Source organism: Bombina bombina, chromosome 2 (assembly GCF_027579735.1).
Source record: "Bombina bombina isolate aBomBom1 chromosome 2, aBomBom1.pri, whole genome shotgun sequence".
NCBI classification, from domain to species: domain Eukaryota; kingdom Metazoa; phylum Chordata; class Amphibia; order Anura; family Bombinatoridae; genus Bombina; species Bombina bombina.
Window position 1 is genome coordinate 888,610,242 of NC_069500.1, and position 19,336 is coordinate 888,629,577.

The 19,336-nt window shown below is 37.8% G+C and overlaps 1 long non-coding RNA gene across 1 annotated transcript in view; it reads left to right on the forward strand.

Moving 5' to 3' along the window:
* The first annotated feature begins 9,961 nt into the window (after nt 1–9,961).
* The window catches only part of LOC128648077 (uncharacterized), a 41,760-nt gene continuing 32,385 nt past the window's right edge, over nt 9,962–19,336 (forward strand). Inside the window, exons 1-2 of the long non-coding RNA XR_008400499.1 lie at nt 9,962–10,346; nt 15,139–15,361. This is a non-coding gene — a long non-coding RNA (uncharacterized LOC128648077). The remainder of the gene's footprint in view (nt 10,347–15,138; nt 15,362–19,336) is intronic.

Below are 19,336 nucleotides of genomic sequence, written 5' to 3' on the forward strand. Positions count from 1 at the left end.
TTATGTAAGAGTACCAACTTTCAAGATGGTGACTATAAGGACTATTCTGCGTTTTGTTCAGCAAGGACATTATATGTCCACAATAGACTTGCAGGATGCATACCTTCATATTCCGATTCACCCAGAACATTATCAGTTCCTGAGATTCTCTTTTCTAGACAAGCATTACAAGTTTGTTGCTCTTCCATTTGGCCTAGCAACAGCTCCAAGAATCTTTTCAAAGGTTCTGGGTGCCCTACTATCTAATCAGAGAACAGGGTATTGCAGTGTTTCCTTATTTGGACGATATCTTGGTACTACCTCAGTCTTTACATACTGCAGAATCTCTCACAAATCAACTAGTGTTTCTTCGGAAACATGGTTGGAGGATCAATATACCAAAAAGTTTCTGGACTCCTCAGACAAGGGTCACCTTTTTAATCTTTCAGATAGATTCAGTGTCCATAACTCTGTCTCTAACAGACAAGAGACGTTTAAAATTGGTCGCAGCATGTCGGCACCTTCAGTCTCAGTCATTCCCTTCAGTGGCTATGTGCATGGAATTCTTTTAGGTCTCATGACTGCAGCATCTGATGTGATCCCCTTTGCTCGTTTTCACATGAGACCTCTACAGCTTTGCATGCTGAATCAATGGTGCAGGAATATACAACGATATCGCAATTAATATCCTTGAATCCCATTGTATGACACTCTCTGACATGGTGGATAGATCACCACCGTTTGGTTCAAGGGGCTTCTTTTGTTCGGCCAACCTGGATTGTGATCTCAACAGATGCGAATCTTTCAGGTTGAGGAGCTGTTTGGGGATCTCTGACAGCACAAGGGGTTTGGAAATCTCAAGAAGCAAGATTACCAATAAATATTTTAGAACTCCATGCAATTCTCAGGGCTCTTCAGTTTTGGCCTCTGCTAAAGAGAACTGTTCATTTTTGTTTTCAGGCAGACAATATCACAACTGTGGCTTATGTCAATCATCAGGGTGGGACTCAGTCCCCAAGCTATGAAAGAAGTATCTCGAATCCAGCTCCTGTCTAATATCTGCAGTGCATATCCCAGGTGTAGACAATTGGGAGGCGGATTATCTCAGCCGCCCGACTTTACATCCAGGGGAGTGGTCCCTCCATCCAGATGTGTTTTCTCAGATTGTTCAGATGTGGGGGCTTCCAGAGATAGATCTCATGGCCTCTCATCTAAACAAGAAACTTCCCAGATACCTGTCCAGGGATGTTCAGGCGGAAGCAGTGGATGCACTGACACTTCCTTGGTGTTATCATCCTGCTTACATCTTCCCGCCTCTAGTTCTCCTTCCAAGAGTGATCTCCAAAATCATCATGGTCTTTTGTGTTGCTGGTGGCTCAAGCATGGCCACACAGGTTTTGGTATGCGGATCTGGTTCAGATGTCCAGTTGCCCGCCTTGGCCACTTCAGTTACGGCCGGACCTACTATCTCAAGGTCCGTTTTTCCATCAGAATCTCAAATCATTAAATTTGAAGCTGTGGAAATTGAACACTTAGTTCTAAGTCATAGAGGTTTCTCTGACTCGGGGATTAATACTATGTTACAAGCTCGTAAATCTGTCTCTAGAAAGATTTATTATAGAGTTTGGAAGACTTACATTTCATGGTGTTCTTCTCATAAATTCTCCTGGCATTCTTTTAGAATTCCTAGAATTTTACAGCTCCTTCAGGATGGTTTGGATAAGGGTTTGTCTGCAAGTTCCTTGAAAGGTCAAATCTCAGCTCTTTCTGTTTTATTTCACAGAAAGATTGCTATACTTCCTGATATTCACTGTTTTTTACAGGCTTTAGTTCGTATCAAGCCTGTCATTAAATAAATTTCTCCTCCTTATAGTCTTAATTTGGTTCTGAAGGCTTTGCATGCTCCTCCATTTGAGCCTATGCATTCTTTGGACATAAAACTACTTTCTTGGAAAGTGTTGTTCCTTTTGGCTATCTCTTCTGCTAGAAGAGTTTCTGAGCTATCTGCTCTTTCTTGTGAGTCTCCTTTTCTGATTTTTCTTCAGGATAAGGCAATTTTTACCTAAGGTTGTAAATTCTAACAACATTAGAGAAATTGTTGTCCCTTCCTTGTGTCCTAATCCTAAGAATTCTTTGGAAAGATACTTACATTCTTTGGATGTGGTAAGAGCTTTGAAATATTATGTGGAAGCTACTAAAGATTTCAGGAAGACTTCCAGTCTGTTTTATTTTCTGGTTTTAGGAAAGGTCAGAAGGCTTCTGCTATTTCCTTGGCTTCTTGGTTGAAACTTTTGATTCATCAAGCTTATTTGGAGTCGGGTCAGGCCCCGCCTCAGAATTACAGCTCATTCTACTAGATCAGTCTCCACTTCGTGGGCTTTTAAGAATGAAGCTTCAGTTGATCAGATTTGCAAAGCGGCGACTTGGTCCTCTTTACATTTACTAAATTCTACCGTTTTGATGTATTTGCTTTTTTGGGAAGCAGTTTTTGGTAGAAAAGTTCTTCAGGCAGCTGTTTCAGTTTGATTCTTCTACTTTTTGTTAATTTTTTTTTTTTTCTTTCAAAAATGAAAAACTTATTTTTTTGGGTTGTGGATTAATTTTTTCAGCGGAATATGGCTGTTTTTATTTTTATACCCTCCCTCTCTAGTGACTCTTGAGTGGAAGACTCCACATCTTGGGTATTGATATCCCATATGTCACTAGCTCATGGACTCTTGCCAATTACATGAAAGAAAACATCACTTATGTAAGAACTTGCCTAATAAATTCATTTCTTTCATATTGGCAAGAGTCCATGAGGCCCACCCTTTTTATGGTGGTTATGATTTTTTGTATAAAGCACAATTATTTCCAAATTTCCTTTGTTGATGCTTTCTACTCTTTCTTTATCACCCCACTGCTTGGCTATTCGTTAAACTGAATTGTGGGTGTGGTGAGGGGTGTATTTAAAGGCATTTTGAGGTTTGGGAAACTTTGCCCCTCCTGGTAGGATTGTATATCCCATGTCACTAGCATATGGACTCTTGCCAATATGAAAAATGAATTTATCAGGTAAGTTCTTACATAAATGTTTTTTTATTTGCAAATTAAATCACTTTTTTTTTTTGGAAGCACTTCTATACAAAACAGTTTGGTTTGGGTTTGGTTTTGTAATTGAAAGTTTTTCCTTTGTTTAAAAATACTGTTTTGTTAGAGATTGGCTGTTCCTCACCCAGTTAATTCCTCCTACACAGCGGTTTCAGTTAATGACTTTCAACCTATATATTAAATTTTATCATTTAGCACCTGTTTGGTATTACTGTTTAATGATGCACCTGACTTTATGCCTATAATATCCCTGACTTTACACAAGTGTACCTTGAAGAATGGATGCTGTTTTGAAGGCAAAGGGTGTTAAGAACACCAAATATTGATTAGATTTAGATTTTCCTTTTCACTCACCTTGCGTTTTAAGTGATAAAAAGAAACTAACATTTCTACTTTTGAAAGCATTCTTATAGCATGTTCACACCTGCCGAAAACTTTTGCACAGTACTGTGTGTGTGTGTTCGATCTGAATTCAAAATAATTTAAAATTAATTTTGCAACATTGTGTATTTTAGTCAAAAGATAAACATACCTTGAGAAGCCTCTTGATTGGCCACAAGGGAAACCAGTTAGACAATTAGACACAGGTATGAATGAACGCCTGCACATATCAAGCAGTCGCTGTAGGTTTTTTCACTTTCTCCAGATACGGTTGTAATCTGTGGAATTCGTATATATGCCACTCCATAATTTTGTATATTTATATTAAGGAAAAGGAAAATAAGCAATAAAACCGTATTGCAGTGTGACGTGTTTCTCTCCCCCCCCCCCCCACACACTATGCCTAAACTCAAAATTGAATTCCTTAAAAAAATTAAATGTGCCTTTTTTTAAATTTACTTTAAACTACTTGACCCTCTTCAACACAACAAGACCCTTCTCCAATAGGCCATTATGTTCAGCCTCCATAAAACCCTTTTCAGCTATTTTTACTTGAAAGATACTTCAGTTTTTGTTTTTTTATTAAACAGGCAGCAATGGTTGCTCTGAAAACAATGGCGAATGTAATCAGATTTGTCTGCCAAATTTTGATGGCCGGAAGTGTAAATGTGCTACTAACTATCAACTGAGAAATGGAACACAATGTGTAGAAGAACTGCAATGTTCTGCAGGATCCCAGCTCTGTAAAGATGGTCTAAGATGCATAACTCTAAACAAAATGTGTGATCAAAATGCTGACTGCCTGGATGGATCTGATGAGAAAAATTGTAAGTAGAATGCTTTGTTTAATAAAGTGTAAATTAAACAGTTTGTGCTTTCAACAATCTAGAGTTTTAGTTTTTCCATACCATTAAATAAAGTGCCTAACAGGTCCATATGTATGGCTCCCATCTGCAGACTGCGGTTTCTATAGACTTTTTATTTTTTTTATTTTGAAAAAGTGCTGCTGATCATTATATTAACTAAATATAGAGCTGATTATAAGTAATTTGTGCCACTTAACTGCTGTCCATTTTGGTAGATTTCAAGTGAAAGTCAATCCTAGCATTTTACAAACGCTAGGATTGACTATTGAAACAAATATAGGAGCTTTCCACATGAAGTATCTCATACTTCATGAAGGAATGTCCTTTATTTGTTTCAATCGATCGCCGTTCTTAGCAGCTATGGCAGCCCACGGCTAAACATTTTTTGCTCAGGTGACATTTTCACCTTGGCCAATAGCCGTGCGGTAAATCTGGCTTGATGCCCATGTGAGGCAGATTTGCCGCACGGCTATTGATTTATGCACTGCTTGAGGAAGTAATACCACTATTACGAAACGCATAAAAAAGCTGTTTTAATTTGGTTAATTTATTAAAAGCATAAAATCAAACATGTTCAATTAACACCCAACACTGTAAATGAATCACTATTGGTGACAGTGAACAAAAGGATCCAAGCAACTGTGAGCCTGCTAGTAATCAACCAATTCTCCCAGACTGCATCATATTCACTGAGATAAGTGCTCTATCCTTTCTGAGTATCCTCCTTTTAGGAATTATTTAAGAGGAAACAGCCTGTTCAAGTGATATTGTGCCATTGGAGCACCTTAGTTTCTATTGCAGTACTGTAGATATTCTTGAGCTGACTAGGGCACTCAAGTAAAGGGATAAATTTTGACCTTTGAAGATTTTAGTATCTTGGTTTTGAAGCTTTCAGATTTAGCTCATGAGACATCCCCAGGATTTTACTTCTAAAGAGTGGTTTAAATATGCACTTGTTACTGATGAGCTTATAGTTTGCTTAAAATGTATCAAATTTTGGCTGGAATATGAATCTATCAACCAAAGAATAGCTCATGGTTTTTAGTGCACCTCCTAAAATGGATGCAGCAATCCCTATTAAAATGTATACTTTCTGGTGATTCTGGAATTATTAAAGGGACAGTCAACACCAGAATTTTTGTTGTTTAAAAAGAAAGATAATCCCTTTATTACCCATTCCCCAGTTTTGCACAACCAACAGTTATATTAATATACTTTTTACCTCTGTAATTATCTTGTATCTAAGCTTCTGCTGACTGCCCCTTATTTCAGTTCTTTTGACAGACATGCAGTTTAGCCAATCAGTGCTCAGTCCTAGGTCACTTTATGTGCATGAGCTCAATGTTATCTATATGAAATGTGAACTAATGCCCTCTAGTGGTCAAAATGTATTCAGATTAGAGGCAGTCTTCAAGGTCTAAGAAATTAGCATATGAACCTCCTAGTTTTAGCTTTCAACTAAGAATACCAAGAGAACAAAGCAAAATTGGTGATAAAAGTAAATTGGGAAGTTGTTTAAAATTGCATGCCCTATTTAAATCATTAAAGTTTTTTTTTGGACTTGACTGTCCCTTTAAAGGCAAGAAAATTAAATTGAACTTTAAGAAACATCACTTGCATCAAGGGGTTTGCCTTTTTCATTAAAGCAGTTACAGATCTGTAAAAATGTATTACAAGCAGTAGTGCCTGTTAATCTGATTAAAATATCTTTGGTTGAAGCATTGGTATACAAACTAAGAAATGACTGGGATTTCAGGCTTCAGGAGAGGATAAAAAGTTCAAGGTTTATTTTACATAAACAATAGTAAAGCAGTCAATCGCCACAGTAGCATACATCCAAGCATTGAAGCATTGGTAGACAAGCTCCATTATTTGATATAATCTTCCATTTGAAGTGGATTACCTCTTTTTGGAAGCAAACAGATAAATTAATTTCAAGATTTGGGATTAGAATGTGTTTCAGAACTAATTTTAGCCCCTGGGCGTGCATGCCATTGTACAGAAGTGTGATGCTGAGCTTGGTTGTCTCATTTAGTTTGATTCAGACCACACTTTGGTACCATAGTATTCTCCCAGAACTCCCAGAATACTATGGTTCTCCTTACTCCAAAATGTTGCCCTTAAAGGGACACTGAACCCAATTTTTTTCTTTCGGCATTCGGATAGAGCATGACATTTTAAGCAACTTTCTAATTTACTCCTATTATCAAATGTTCTTCATTCTCTTGGTATCTTTATTTGAAATGCAAGAATGAAAGTTTAAATGCCGGCCCATTTTTGGTGAACAACCTAGGTTGTCCTTGCTGATTGGTGGATAAATTCATCCACCAATAATAAAGTGCTATCCAGAGTTCTGAACCCAAAAAAAGCTGATGACTTCATTCTCTTGCTATCTTTATTTGAAAAAGAAAAATTGCTAATAGGAGTAAATTAGAAAGTTGCTTAAAATGGCATGCTCTATCTGAATCACAAAAGAAAAATTTGGGTTCAGTGTCCCTTTAACATTTTGTATGGATTATTCCTGTCTCTCCTGAGGTTCTTAAGTGGGATTTCTGCATCCTAAACCTTTAGAAGTTCTAACTAGCAATGTGGTGGGGTTGTCATGTCTGACAGTTGAATTCCCATACAAAAGTCGTTCAAAATATACTGATGGAAAGAAAATCTTTCTATGGTATACAATAAAGTCTGCAATACATTTTTTTTTCTCTTTGATGTTAATATATACATTTTCTACATATAACTTGCAAACTTGTCATTTTCTGCATTTTTTTAAATGGTTGCCTTAAAGGCCTAAGTTTTTAGTACGCTGAAGGTTAAAGTTTCGGCAATCTCAGACTTCCAGTATCAAAAGAGCTTAAGATCCTCCTTCCATTTCCAGGCCTTGGCTCATATCCTACATAGAGCTAGAACTTCTCTGCTTCCATGGGATTCACTTCTGATTATAGAAAAACTTATAGGTTCACCTTTTGAGTCAATTTGAAATTAAACTGTGGCAATTGCCACTCTGTTGGTTTTTTCTTGTGGCTGGTGCATCCTAAAATGGTGATGGCAAACCTTGGCACTCCAGATGTTTCATAACTATTTCCCATGAAGCCCTGACTGGACTGCAGAGTGCCTAAGCATCATGGGAGATGTAGTTCTGAAACATCTGGAGTGCCAAGGTTTTCCTTAACTGTCATAAACAGAGTCTGAGTTGCAAGAACTATTCAGGAGCTGAATTTGTTCCACAATGTAGTCCTTCATTGGGTTTTCAGATTTGTTGCCCAAATTTATTTTGGTGCTCCATTTACTCTCAGGATTTTCAGGTTTAATTCAAGAACCACAAATACAAATCTTTAGACAAGGTTATGCCTGGCTTTCCGTATCAACCTTTGGGAGACTTCCCTCTGGGTCAGAATTTGCATATATTAAAGAGAAGCACTCAACCTGGGAACAAATAGCTTGGAGTTTGCGCTGGGGTTTCACTATTTAACGAATAGCTTGTTCTATGGCTAGTTACCACCCAAGGAGAAACCTCTGTTTGCTCAACATGTGCTTTTCACAGAGAACAAGCTATTATGCTATTCATTCCCAGGTTGAGCACTCTTCTCTTGATTTATGCAGAATATTAAATCATGTTTCCTATTGGCTAAGTTCCCTAAACTATGCTAAATTCAAGTGGTTCCTTTGGCACACGTGCATTTTGGAAAGAATTACAATGAATACATTTTTGTGCCTTTAAAGTAACATTAAAACCCCACATTTTTCTTATGATTCAGGTAGAGTATATACCTATTGAATTTGCTTCATCCTCTTGGTATCGTTTGTTTGTTTGTTTTTGTTGTTGAATGATCAGCAATGCACTCCTGGGTGCTGATCATATGACAAGGGATATATCTATATAACTATATATATCACATAACTGACCATTCACCAGCTATCTCCCTGTTGTGCATTTCTGCTTCTGAGCCTACTTAGGCATGCCTGTCAAAGGATATGAAGAGAACAAAGTAAATTATAAAGTTGTTTAGAATTGCAGTGTCATGTAATTTTGATTTTTCATTATATATTGAGTACATGAAACATCACATGGGAAGATACTCCTGTCCACTAGGAGAAAGCAAACACACCCCAACATACCAGAGCTTTATTAAAGCAGTAATGCACTACTGGGAGGTAGCTGAACACATTGGTAAGACAAGATGTATATGTGCAGCCACCAATCAGTAGCTAGTTCCAAACTCCTGAGCCTACCTATGTATCCTTTTCAACAAAGGATACTAGGAGAACAAATCAAGTAAAATAGAATTAAGCTGTAAAGTTGCTTAAAATTTATACTATCCGAATCATAAAATACATATTTATGGGAGGGGTGTTGTATTTCCTTTTTGATATGGAGCAAGCTGGTGCAGCTCAGGCCTCTGGACAGTCTCCTTTATTATTTTGGAGGATCTCTCCCTACTACCTTGCTTTTTTTCTGGTGCGTCTTTTTGCTCCGGTGTACCTTATGTGCCGAGTCTAAATCTTGAACAGGGTTTTGCTGCATGAACATTGTTAAAAATGTCTATGGCTTATTGTGGTGGCACCTAGGATGGTTCTTCTGAACTTTCTCAAATGTAAGGAATATATTTTTTTTCATAAGAAAGTTGCTAAAATTCCTGATTTTCTGACCGTTTCATCTGGATGAGGCTGTTCTTCACACTATATAGCCATTTCTTTCTTCCTAAGGTAGTATCTACAGATATGATTAATCAGGAAATAGTTTTTAAAAGCTGGACAAAAAGGAAACTAAGGATTGTCTTCACAATTTGGATGTTGTAAAGGCGCTCTCAAATATCTTGGTCTTCCAAGTGTTGAAAGGTAGGGCTGTTACTTTAGCAGTTTGGCTTTAATTTTCATCAATACCCCTGAGCGCATCACTGCTCATTCCGCTAAAACAGTTGCTGCTTATTTACTTTTGTAATAAGGCTTCTATTGATCAGATTTGTAAGCTGCTACTTGTTCTTCTTTAGAAACTTTGTAAAGTTTATCACTTTGTGTATGCTTCTTCAGAAGCTGCTTGTGGCAGGAAAGTTCTGTGGGCTAAAGTGCCTGATCAGTAACGTTACATGTCAGTTTGTCCCTCCCTATTTCATGGTGATCTCATTGACTATTTGTGTAAAGATTCCCACATGTAGGGGCGCGTGCACTCACCATCTGATGCAGATTTAAAATAAAAAATATATGCTTACCTGATAAAAAAGTCAATGAGCCATGACCTTTCTTTGTGTTCAGGTGGAGGCAGTACTTGTTGTTTGCTCTTTCGCCCTGCTTTTCCTTTTTTGCTCTTTCGCCCTGCTTTTCAGTTTTCTTCATCTACTTTGTTATGTTTATGACTGAGGATCATGGGAAGTGGGAGAGATTTATATCTCTTGTGCGTTGGGTTATATTTTTGTCAGGAGGGGGACTTTCTCATGGTATGGCTCATGGAAATAAATAAAATAAAAAAATATATGGTTAACTGATAGAAATTTAAGTAATTGAATCATCCATGTGAATAACGAAAGACATATTTAGGGATTATCTTCTCCACAATTGTTTTTTTCAATCTGAAATTTATTTTTTCTTTTCCCTTTAAGGTGAATATCTGGAGAAAGTCAAGAAAACAAAACCAGCCACTACGCCACAAGGAACTAAATGGAAAACTACGGCTTCCAACTATAAAGATAAAGGTGTATTTTATGACTCTGATAGAGATCTACCCCGTTTAAAGACTAAATCTCCTTTTAAGATAAGTACCACATCTAATCAAGAGGAAGATTCCGACAACAATCTTCCAATGGAAGAGTCCAGACCTTGTAACAAAGAGATATGCAACTTGAAAGGGGATTGTGTTGTTGAGAATGGTGAAGTCAAATGTCAGTGCATGCTTGGATACAGTGGAGTATTCTGTGAGAAGGGACTACAACCTTTAGCTGTTCCATTGACTCTTGCTACAATTGGAGTTCTGCTTATAGTTGTGACAGCTGCAGGAGTGTTCGTGTATGTAACTAGAAGAAAAGCATTACAGCGGTGAGTTTTTTTTTAACACTAAATCAGAATTATTTTTTCTACTAGAGCAGTGTTCTCTGCAGGTAAGGCAAGAAAATCTTGGTTTATTCCTAAGAACATGAAACGTTATAACTGTAATAATCAGTTTGTGCATCCTCTAATGTCCAGCACTGACAGCATTGAGGTATATTAAATTTAAGCTATTCTTGCTTTTAGCTTTTGATCATTTTTTGGGCTTTATAGTCTATAATATACATAAAATGAAAAAGATTTGTATTAGAATTTGTAGCAACAGAAGTAAACGGACGCCTTTGAAAAAGCTCAGGCGAAACGCGCAGCAGGCATTCGCCTGTCTGAGTACTTGTTTAGGGATATAATTTTGTTTTTTTTGAAGCTCTGTTTATTTCAATTTGACAATAGTTAATAATTTAAGGCTGCAGTAAAGGAGATTTCATCTCCAGCAACGTAAATGTTTTTTTTTTTCACTAAGCACAATCAAATTGTGCAACTTATTACCTAAGGAGTTAGTAAATGCCACTACCTTAGATCTGTTTTACATACATTTCTGGCTAGAAACAGAATTGAGGGATATGATTGCTTGTGTTAAATGGGTCACTTTTTTAATGGAATTATATTTTTTTAAGATCAACTGGAGATTTTATTGTAAGTATATTAAGATTTGTATAGGTTGAACTAAATGGACATTTTTTTTTTTTTTTTTATTTTTTTTAACCATCTACTGTTACATTGGCTGCATTCTCTAGTTTGCTATTTCTCCTGTTCAGAGAGGGATTGCCTGGTATTTCAGGGCTGGGCTGTACTGCTAAGTCAGGATCAGACTGATATGCTACAGAAAAGTTCTCTGTGAAAGGCACATGTTGAGCAAAAAGGCTGCTTCTTGGGTGGTAACTAGCCATAGAACAAGCTATTATGCTATTGTTCATTCCCAGGTTGAGCACTTCTCTTTATTTAAGCTAATTATAACGGTCTCTAATTGGCAGCAGAGAGAAACATAAGTTACAACATGGTAGCACCTATTGCTTTATAGACACTAAATATTGACAAAATAAGTGTAAACTAACAAAACTTTAAAAAAAATCTATCTACATGTTCTCAAATTTAATCTTTTCTTTTAATACTCATTCTATTTAGATTGTTTTTTTATTTTTTTTGTGTTTAATGTCTCTTTTTAAGGCATTACAGGTTTGGCCATTTATAACCATTAATATAACTTGAACCATAGGCAAGGTCAATACGTTTGACATAGCGTAATTCCATCTACTGGTGCCCTGTCTAGATGGACATTAGCCATTTGGAGAGCACACTTAGAAGGCTGCCAGGGCCGCCACTAGAAATTTTGGGGCCCCTGACTTAACCATTGATCAGGGCCCCCCCCTTGACATGTGCAATTTTTGACCAAGTGACTAATAAGTATATGCACTTTATTCTTAAGTGTCTATTTAAACTTGTAAATGTTGTAAAGTTAGTAACATACACTGAAACACACAGACACACTCACACATAAGGATTCACATATAGACACTCTAGCAGACACACAAAGAAACACACTCAGACACAGACACCCAAACAGACACTCAGCACTTGTTTACATTGACCTGACAAGTAATGAGGTAGACTACAGTTTTGTAAAAAAAAGGAGATTTAGAAAACAAAATATGGAGTTCTGATTATCTTTTTGTAAAGAAAGATGCAAACTAAATGATGACAACAGCATGCAGTGGCTGAAAGGAAGGGCCCTGAACTGCCTAAACAATAATTTAAAGGTTAAATGGTAGATTGGTGACTTCCGGAAAGGTCTCATTAGTCTCAAAGTCTGTGGAAAGATGTGAATAATCAGTAGTAAGCTCAAAATTTCCTAAAAAGGAACAGACCATGGACACACACACACAAACTCAAACTTGCACATACACCCAAGGAAACACCAACAGAGACAGCCTCAGAAAACACACAAATACATACACACACACACACACACACACAGAGACACCCACAGAAAACACAGAAAGACATACATACACACACCCTCACTGAGACATCCACAGAAAACACACAAAGAATTACACACACCCTCACAGAGACAACCACAGAAAATACACACCCTCACAGACATCCACAGAAAACACAGACATACACACCCACCCTCACAGATGCATCCAGAGAAAATACACAAAGACAAAAACATGCCCACCCTCACAGAGACACCCATAGAAAAAGCTCAAAGACATATGCACACACCCTTACAGACATCCACAGAAAATGCACAAAGACATACACACCCACCCTCAAAGAGATACCAACAGAAAAAATACATACACACTCATAGAGACACAAACCAAAGCACAAAGACATAAACACAGACACCCACAGAAACACTCGCAGGAGGAAACATTTATGCACCTTGCATCCCTTAAATCAACAGTGTGTGACATGCATGATAAATAAAAATGCAGAAATTAAGAGATCACTTTTTAAAGAATCATATTTGTAAATGTGCAAACAAAAATAATTCTGTGAATTCAAAATTGTACATTAATGATCTGGGTAGATGGCTAGATAAAGAAAAGTACTTTTAAAAGGTTGACATATGTTTGATATTTTCCCCATTTTCCCCAACCAAGAGCACCACTTCAAATATAGTGTACAAATGTTCCCATCTGTCAGCTGTACTTGTGGATTTTGAAAATGCTGTACTCTATATGGTCTTGGTGGAACCATAAGCTGTGGTACTCATACCATTAGATCTGGTTAAATGCAGGATTTAAGCTTGTTGGTATGCATTTCAAAATTAAGTCAGCTGTAGTGTAAACTGAACAGTTTTAAGTTAACCTGTCTCATTTCCAATACTGAGCAATCTTGGTCTGAGAGTATAACATGTTATGCAGATGTAAAAATCTTTAAATGCCTCCTTTTATCTGGAAAGTCCTTGCATAAAGGGGCAGTAAACTGGAATGTAATATATATAATTTGTGTATTGAGGAGGAAACATTTCTGCATGGTTTTAAATATAGAATTTCTACAGCATTGTCAAATAATCATAAATACACTGCTGCTAAAAAAAATGTGTTTTTATGGACCCCTGGCCCCACCATACAACTACTACCACACTGGAGTTACAATCTTAAATTGCACAAAGAAATAAAAAACATTTGCTAAGTATTTCCTACCTCCTCTGCAAATGAAAGTGATTAGCCGTCTGACTAAGGCACACACTGTACAAACAAAGTGTCAAGTCTGTCTCACGCTGTGCATAGTGGCTTAGTGCACACTCAGAAATCCTCTCAAATGCTAATACTTTACTCCTTGTAATAACATTTCCCATGCTCAATTAGCACTCTGCTGTAGTACCCACTGGTGGCTGCCAAAAATGTAGTTCTTGCCTCATGGGGCCCCCCTAGCCCATTGGGCCCCTGACAGGAGTCACCCCTGTCACCCCCTGATGGCGGCCCTGAAGGCTGCTATATCAATTAATACTGGTTTAATTGATAGGTTTATTATGCTCTTCAGGTGCAGTTGCACTTATTGTCTTTATAGAAGAAGAAAAAATTGTGTTGCATTATCTGAACATATTTTTTACTTTCAGCACTGACTTTCACACATCAAAACTAAATCTAGTCACTTTTTTCTATCACTTGAATGCGTTCTTATTAGCTACCTGTAACATACGTAATGTTTTGTGTGCGAAGTTAAAATACAAATAGTGCAAAAAATGCTGGTTCAATTACATAAATTCAGATGCACTATTAATCACATATGTAGTAGTCTTAAAAATATGTTGTACTTTAAAATTGGTTTCTCGTTAATGTGTTTACAATTGTTATACCAGCTGCAGAGGTTGATGCGTAGTAGCTTCATCAGAGACATTACACGCCTCCCCCTGTAACGCAGAACACTGTCTTCTGTGTTACAGGGGGAGGCGTGCATTGCCTCTGAAGCAGGGTTACGTCCGAGAAAAGCATCAGGCCCGCCCCCACCATGTCATGATGCTACTACGCATCACCAGACGAGTGGCTAACTCAAGTCCTCTGTGGAAACTTGCTCAGAGTTGCTCTAGTGTTACTAAATAGCGGTCGGCTATTATGGCGGACTTCCTTTAACATTCAGGATTACATTGATAAGTTTTCTTGGAACTTAAGGACATTGCCTTGTAGCCATTTGATCCAGGTGGATCCCGCTCACCATTCACTTATACATACCTCACATGTTTGAGGTTCCTGAATAGGGGATTGGGCTCCCGTTTGGTTTTGGGTTTTTTTATTGCTAATTTTATTAAAATTATTGCACTTAGTCTTCTGTGCGCTCTCCTATTTAAATTTTTTTAGGTATAATTTTGTATATGAAATAACTTACTGCTAATTAAAATCACAACCCAATAAAATGGGTTGAGCCCACAGGGAAAGTAAACCTTATATTTGTCTGTTTACCAAATCGCTCCTTTCCAGAGGACTTGTGTAAATTATTTCACACTCCAGTAGGTAAAATAGAGAATTGGGAACACATTAAATAGGAGAAAATATTAGTGTATACTGCTCTTTTATATTTAAAATTTCACTTCTCAGGTGTGCTATTCTAAGTTTCGTTGGTATGGCAAGGTCCTAAAAAAATAAAATACAAATTTTAACTTGAGAAATTTTTGTTGCTATGTTTTGTTATGTGAAACAGACTCCTACATAACAATACAAGGTCTAAAAAAAGCAAAGATTTTGTGCTTTCTCTCCATGCCGGTGAGGTTTTGAACATCAGGTCCTTCAGTGTTTTCCATGCACCTAATTTGCTTTTTTCCCCTGTTAAATAGGACATCTAGCTCAGCATCCTCTAGGACTCTAACCAGACAAACTGCTAAAGATATGGATCAAGAAGCAGAAAATCTTGCATCGACAGAAACATTTGTGAACGATGCCTTTGATTCAGAAGGTTGTGATACTGAAGTAAGCAGATTTGAAATGTTTACTAAGAAAATATACCGAGAACACACTCCATAAACTGAATATTCGATTTATGAAACTCATTCAGGCCAGGTGTGTTTTTTGTTTTTTGTTTGTTTTTTGTGTGTTTGCTTTGAACATGCATATGTGGCTTTGTATCCATGACCCATGATGTAGAGGAATATTTAGGAGGCTGGAACATTAAAGGCAGCTAAAATTTCTAAACCACAAATTTATTGTCCCTTTAAGTGTTTTTCTGATTAGGTTAAACACTGAGATACTATTATACAATGAGTGAATGTGTCTGTAATTCCATTCTGAAATTGTGAGCTTTTCAGTTCCTGTTAGAAATGGAAGTGCAGAACACGGTTATATTCCACACAACCATTGGCTGCACATTCTTGTGACCTACTTATAACTGTTCCTAATTGGCCACAACAGAAAAGGTAGCCTAAGTTACAACATGGCAGCTCACATTTTTTTTATACACACTAAAACTTTACACTTTCAGACTAATCATTTCTTTGAATACTTCTCTTTTTTAATCTTGTGAAGTCTTTTGATAAATTGACCCCTTAATGTCCCTTTTTAAGTTTAACTTCTGTCTCCAGTATTCCTAAAGTATTAAAGGAACTTAAAACAACTTATAAATCCTAAGACTTTTCTGTAGTTTTGCAAGAAATAAACCTAATATATCCAGGTTCACTCACCTAAGTGACATATTTTTTGCTGAAATTGTTTTTTCTTTCTAATAAGAGTCCACGGATCATCATAATTACTATTAGGAATATCACTCCTGGCCTGCAGGAGGAGGCAAAGAGCACCACAGCAAAAGCTGTTAAATACCACTCCCCCTACCCACAATCACCAGTCATTCTCTTTGCTTGTAGTTGCAAGGAGGTGGTAAAGTTAGGTGTCTGATTCTTCTATCAAGAGTCTGTTATTTTTTAAGCAAAGCAGGCTTGCTTTGGTTGTTTGGGGTGTAGCCGTAGTCCATGTCAGTCTCTTCAGTAGAGCAAAAATCCCCTCTGTGCCTACCATGTAGTTTGTGCTGCCCTTTCTTTAAAAAGTCTGAGGTTTATTCAGTCTTTTTTTCTTTTTTTTTGTTCTCCACAGGTCCATGTAAGGAGTGTTACCTTTCAAACTTGGTGAGCTGCCCTGATGCCGGGCAGATTATTATTGAGGTAAGTGCTGTTCTCTTATTTTTTTTGAAGAATTGACATGGCACTTAGGGGGTTAATTTATTTCTGACTGTTCAGTTTTTCTTTAACTCATAGCAGTTTTGTGGGGCACTGTTGTGAATTTGGATGCAGCTGAGGCTGTTTTGTGGCTCTTTATTAGGAGTATTATATATTTAATTCTTGTTGGGCTCTCCCGTGTGTTTAAAACGCCAGTAGCGTTTTATTTACAGTTTCTTTAGGCATTTAGAGTTCTGTGTTTTTCTCCCAGCGGTGTTTTTTTACTGTGATACTATCATGCCGACTGGGAGGTTGTGTAGACGCCCATGATGGGCGGAGTTTTTTTTTGGCGCGAGGGTTGCGCGCTCTTCCTCTCAGTATTACTTTTACTTCATAAGTGAGTTTGTTTAGCTGCTGCTGACATATATATTTTTTTTTTCCTGGGTGGTAGGAGGCTGGCTAAGCACCTCAGTTGGGTTTGTTAGGTGTAGAGGTGCTTGTAAGGGCTCAGGGCTGTTTTTTTTTTCTTTTTTTTTTCTGGGCTTTGTTTTTGGGTAAAGTTATTTAAAGAGAAAGTAACGTTTTATTTTTATTAGGTGTTTTTTTCAGACAAATTTTTTTTTGTTTAATTTGTGTGTAAAATGGACCAAGAGGACTTGCAAGCTGTTAACTGCAATTTATGTCTAGATGCTAATGTAAAGCCCTTTCTGTTCCTCATGTATAGAGAGAACCTTACAGTATAGGGATTGGCTTTTTAATACAGAGCCTTCATTTTCTAAGGAGAATGTTGTTCAGGAGTCTCCTGTTCAAGCTGTAGCGCAGCTTTCTCCCCATTCATCCCAATCTCTATCCTCTTCACATGCAGTGCCCTGTGTTTTGTCTCTGGTTGGTTGGTTTTTCTTTGCCAGGATATGGCTACTCACATATCCTCTGCTGTATCTGAGGCTTTGTCTGCTTTTCCTGTGTTGCAGGTAAGCGCAAAAGGATTTTGGATTCTGTTGCAGTTATGTCTAATGTTTCTTCCCTTAAGACTGAGTAAGAAGATGCATCAGTAGCGTCTGAAGGTGAAATTCCCTTAAGACTGAAATTTCACCTTCAGACGCTACTGATGCATCTTCTTACTCAGACTCTGATAGTGTGACTCCTTTGGCTGATTCTGAGGTTGATTCTTTCAGATTTAAGCTGGAGCACCTCAGTTTGTTACTCAGGGAGGTTTTGGCTACTTTTGATGACTCTGATTCGACAGTCCGTTACTCCCAAGAAGGCTAGTAAACTTAACAAATTTTTTTGAGGTTTTTTTCCTGTTCCAGATCGTGTTTCAGAAATTATTTCACGGGAATGGGAGAAGCCTGGAATTCCTTTTTCCTCCTATTTTTAGGAAGATGTTTCCTATTGTGGACTCTTAAGGAATCTTGGCAGACGGTTCCTAAGGTAGAGGGAGCTATTTCCACTTTAGCTAAGAGGACCACTACTCCTATTGAGGATAGTTGTTCTTTTAAGGATCCTATGGATAAGAAGTTGTAAGCTTTACTTAAAAGAATGCATGTTCACCAGGGTTCCAATGGCAACCTGCTGTGTGTATTGCTACAATTACCAGTGCGGCTGCATATTGGTTTGATGCATTGTCTGATTCTATTCAACAGGAATCTCCTCTGGAGGAAATTCAGGATAGAATTAAGGCTTTTGGCTAATTCTTTACAGGTCATCAAGTTGGTAGCAAAAATCTCTGGTTTTGGCGCGCAGGGCTTTATGGTTAAAGTTTTGGTCTGCGGATGTATCATCTAAATCTAAGCTTTTATCCATTTCTTACAAGGGGAAGACCTTGTTTGGACCTGGTTTGGCTGAGATTATTTCTGATATTACTGGATGGAAGGGTCATTCTCTTCCTCAGGATAGGAGAAATAAACAGAAGGGTCGTCAGTTATTTTCGTTCCTTTCGTAACTTCTCTGGTAAGTCTTCCTCCTCCAAGCAGGATCAGTCCAAGCCCTCTTGGAAGTCCAATCAGTCCTAGAGCAATTGGAAGCAATCTAAGAAGCCTGCCGCTGACTCAAAGTCAGCATCAAGGGTCTGCCCCCGATCCAGGAATGGATTGGTTGGGGGGCAGGTTGTCTGTTTGCTCAAGTCTGGGTAAGGGATGTTCCAGATCCCTGGGTGGTAGATATTGTGTCCCAGGGATACAAGCTGGAGTTCAAAAATTTTCCTCCCAGGGGCAGGTTTCATCTTACAAGGTTATCTGTAAACCAGATAAAGAGAGGTATTTTTAAGTTGTGTTCAGGATCTTTCTGACATGGGAGTGATTGTTCCTGTTCCAGTTCAGGAGCAGGGACTAGGGTTTTATTCTAATCCTGTTTATTGTTCCCAAAAAGGAGGGAACTTTCAGACCCATCTTAGATCTCAAGTTGGTAAACAAATTTCTCAAAGTTCCATCTTTCAAGATGGAAACTATTCGGTCAATTCTTCCTCTGGTTCAAGAGGGTCAGTTCATGACTACAGTAGATCTGAAGGATGCATATCTACACATTCCTATTCACAAGGATCATCACCAGTTTCTGAGATTTGCTTTCTTAGATAAGCATTTTCAGTTTGTGGCTCTTTTTGGTATTGCAACAGCTCCCAGGGTATTCTCAAAGGTTCTGGGTGCGTTGTTCGCAGTTCTCGGATTGCAGGCGGTTGCGGTAGCTCCTTATCTGGATGACATGGAGTTGTTGTTGTCTTTTCTGCGCTCCCAGAAGGTGAATTTAGGAAAAAGTTACTTGATTCCAGCTACAAGAGTGGTATTCTTGGGAACCATTATAGATTCTCTGGAAATAAAAATTTTTTTTTGACAGAAGCAAGAAACTCAAAAATGTTATTCTTGGCTTGCTCTTCAGTCCTCCCCTCGGCCATCAG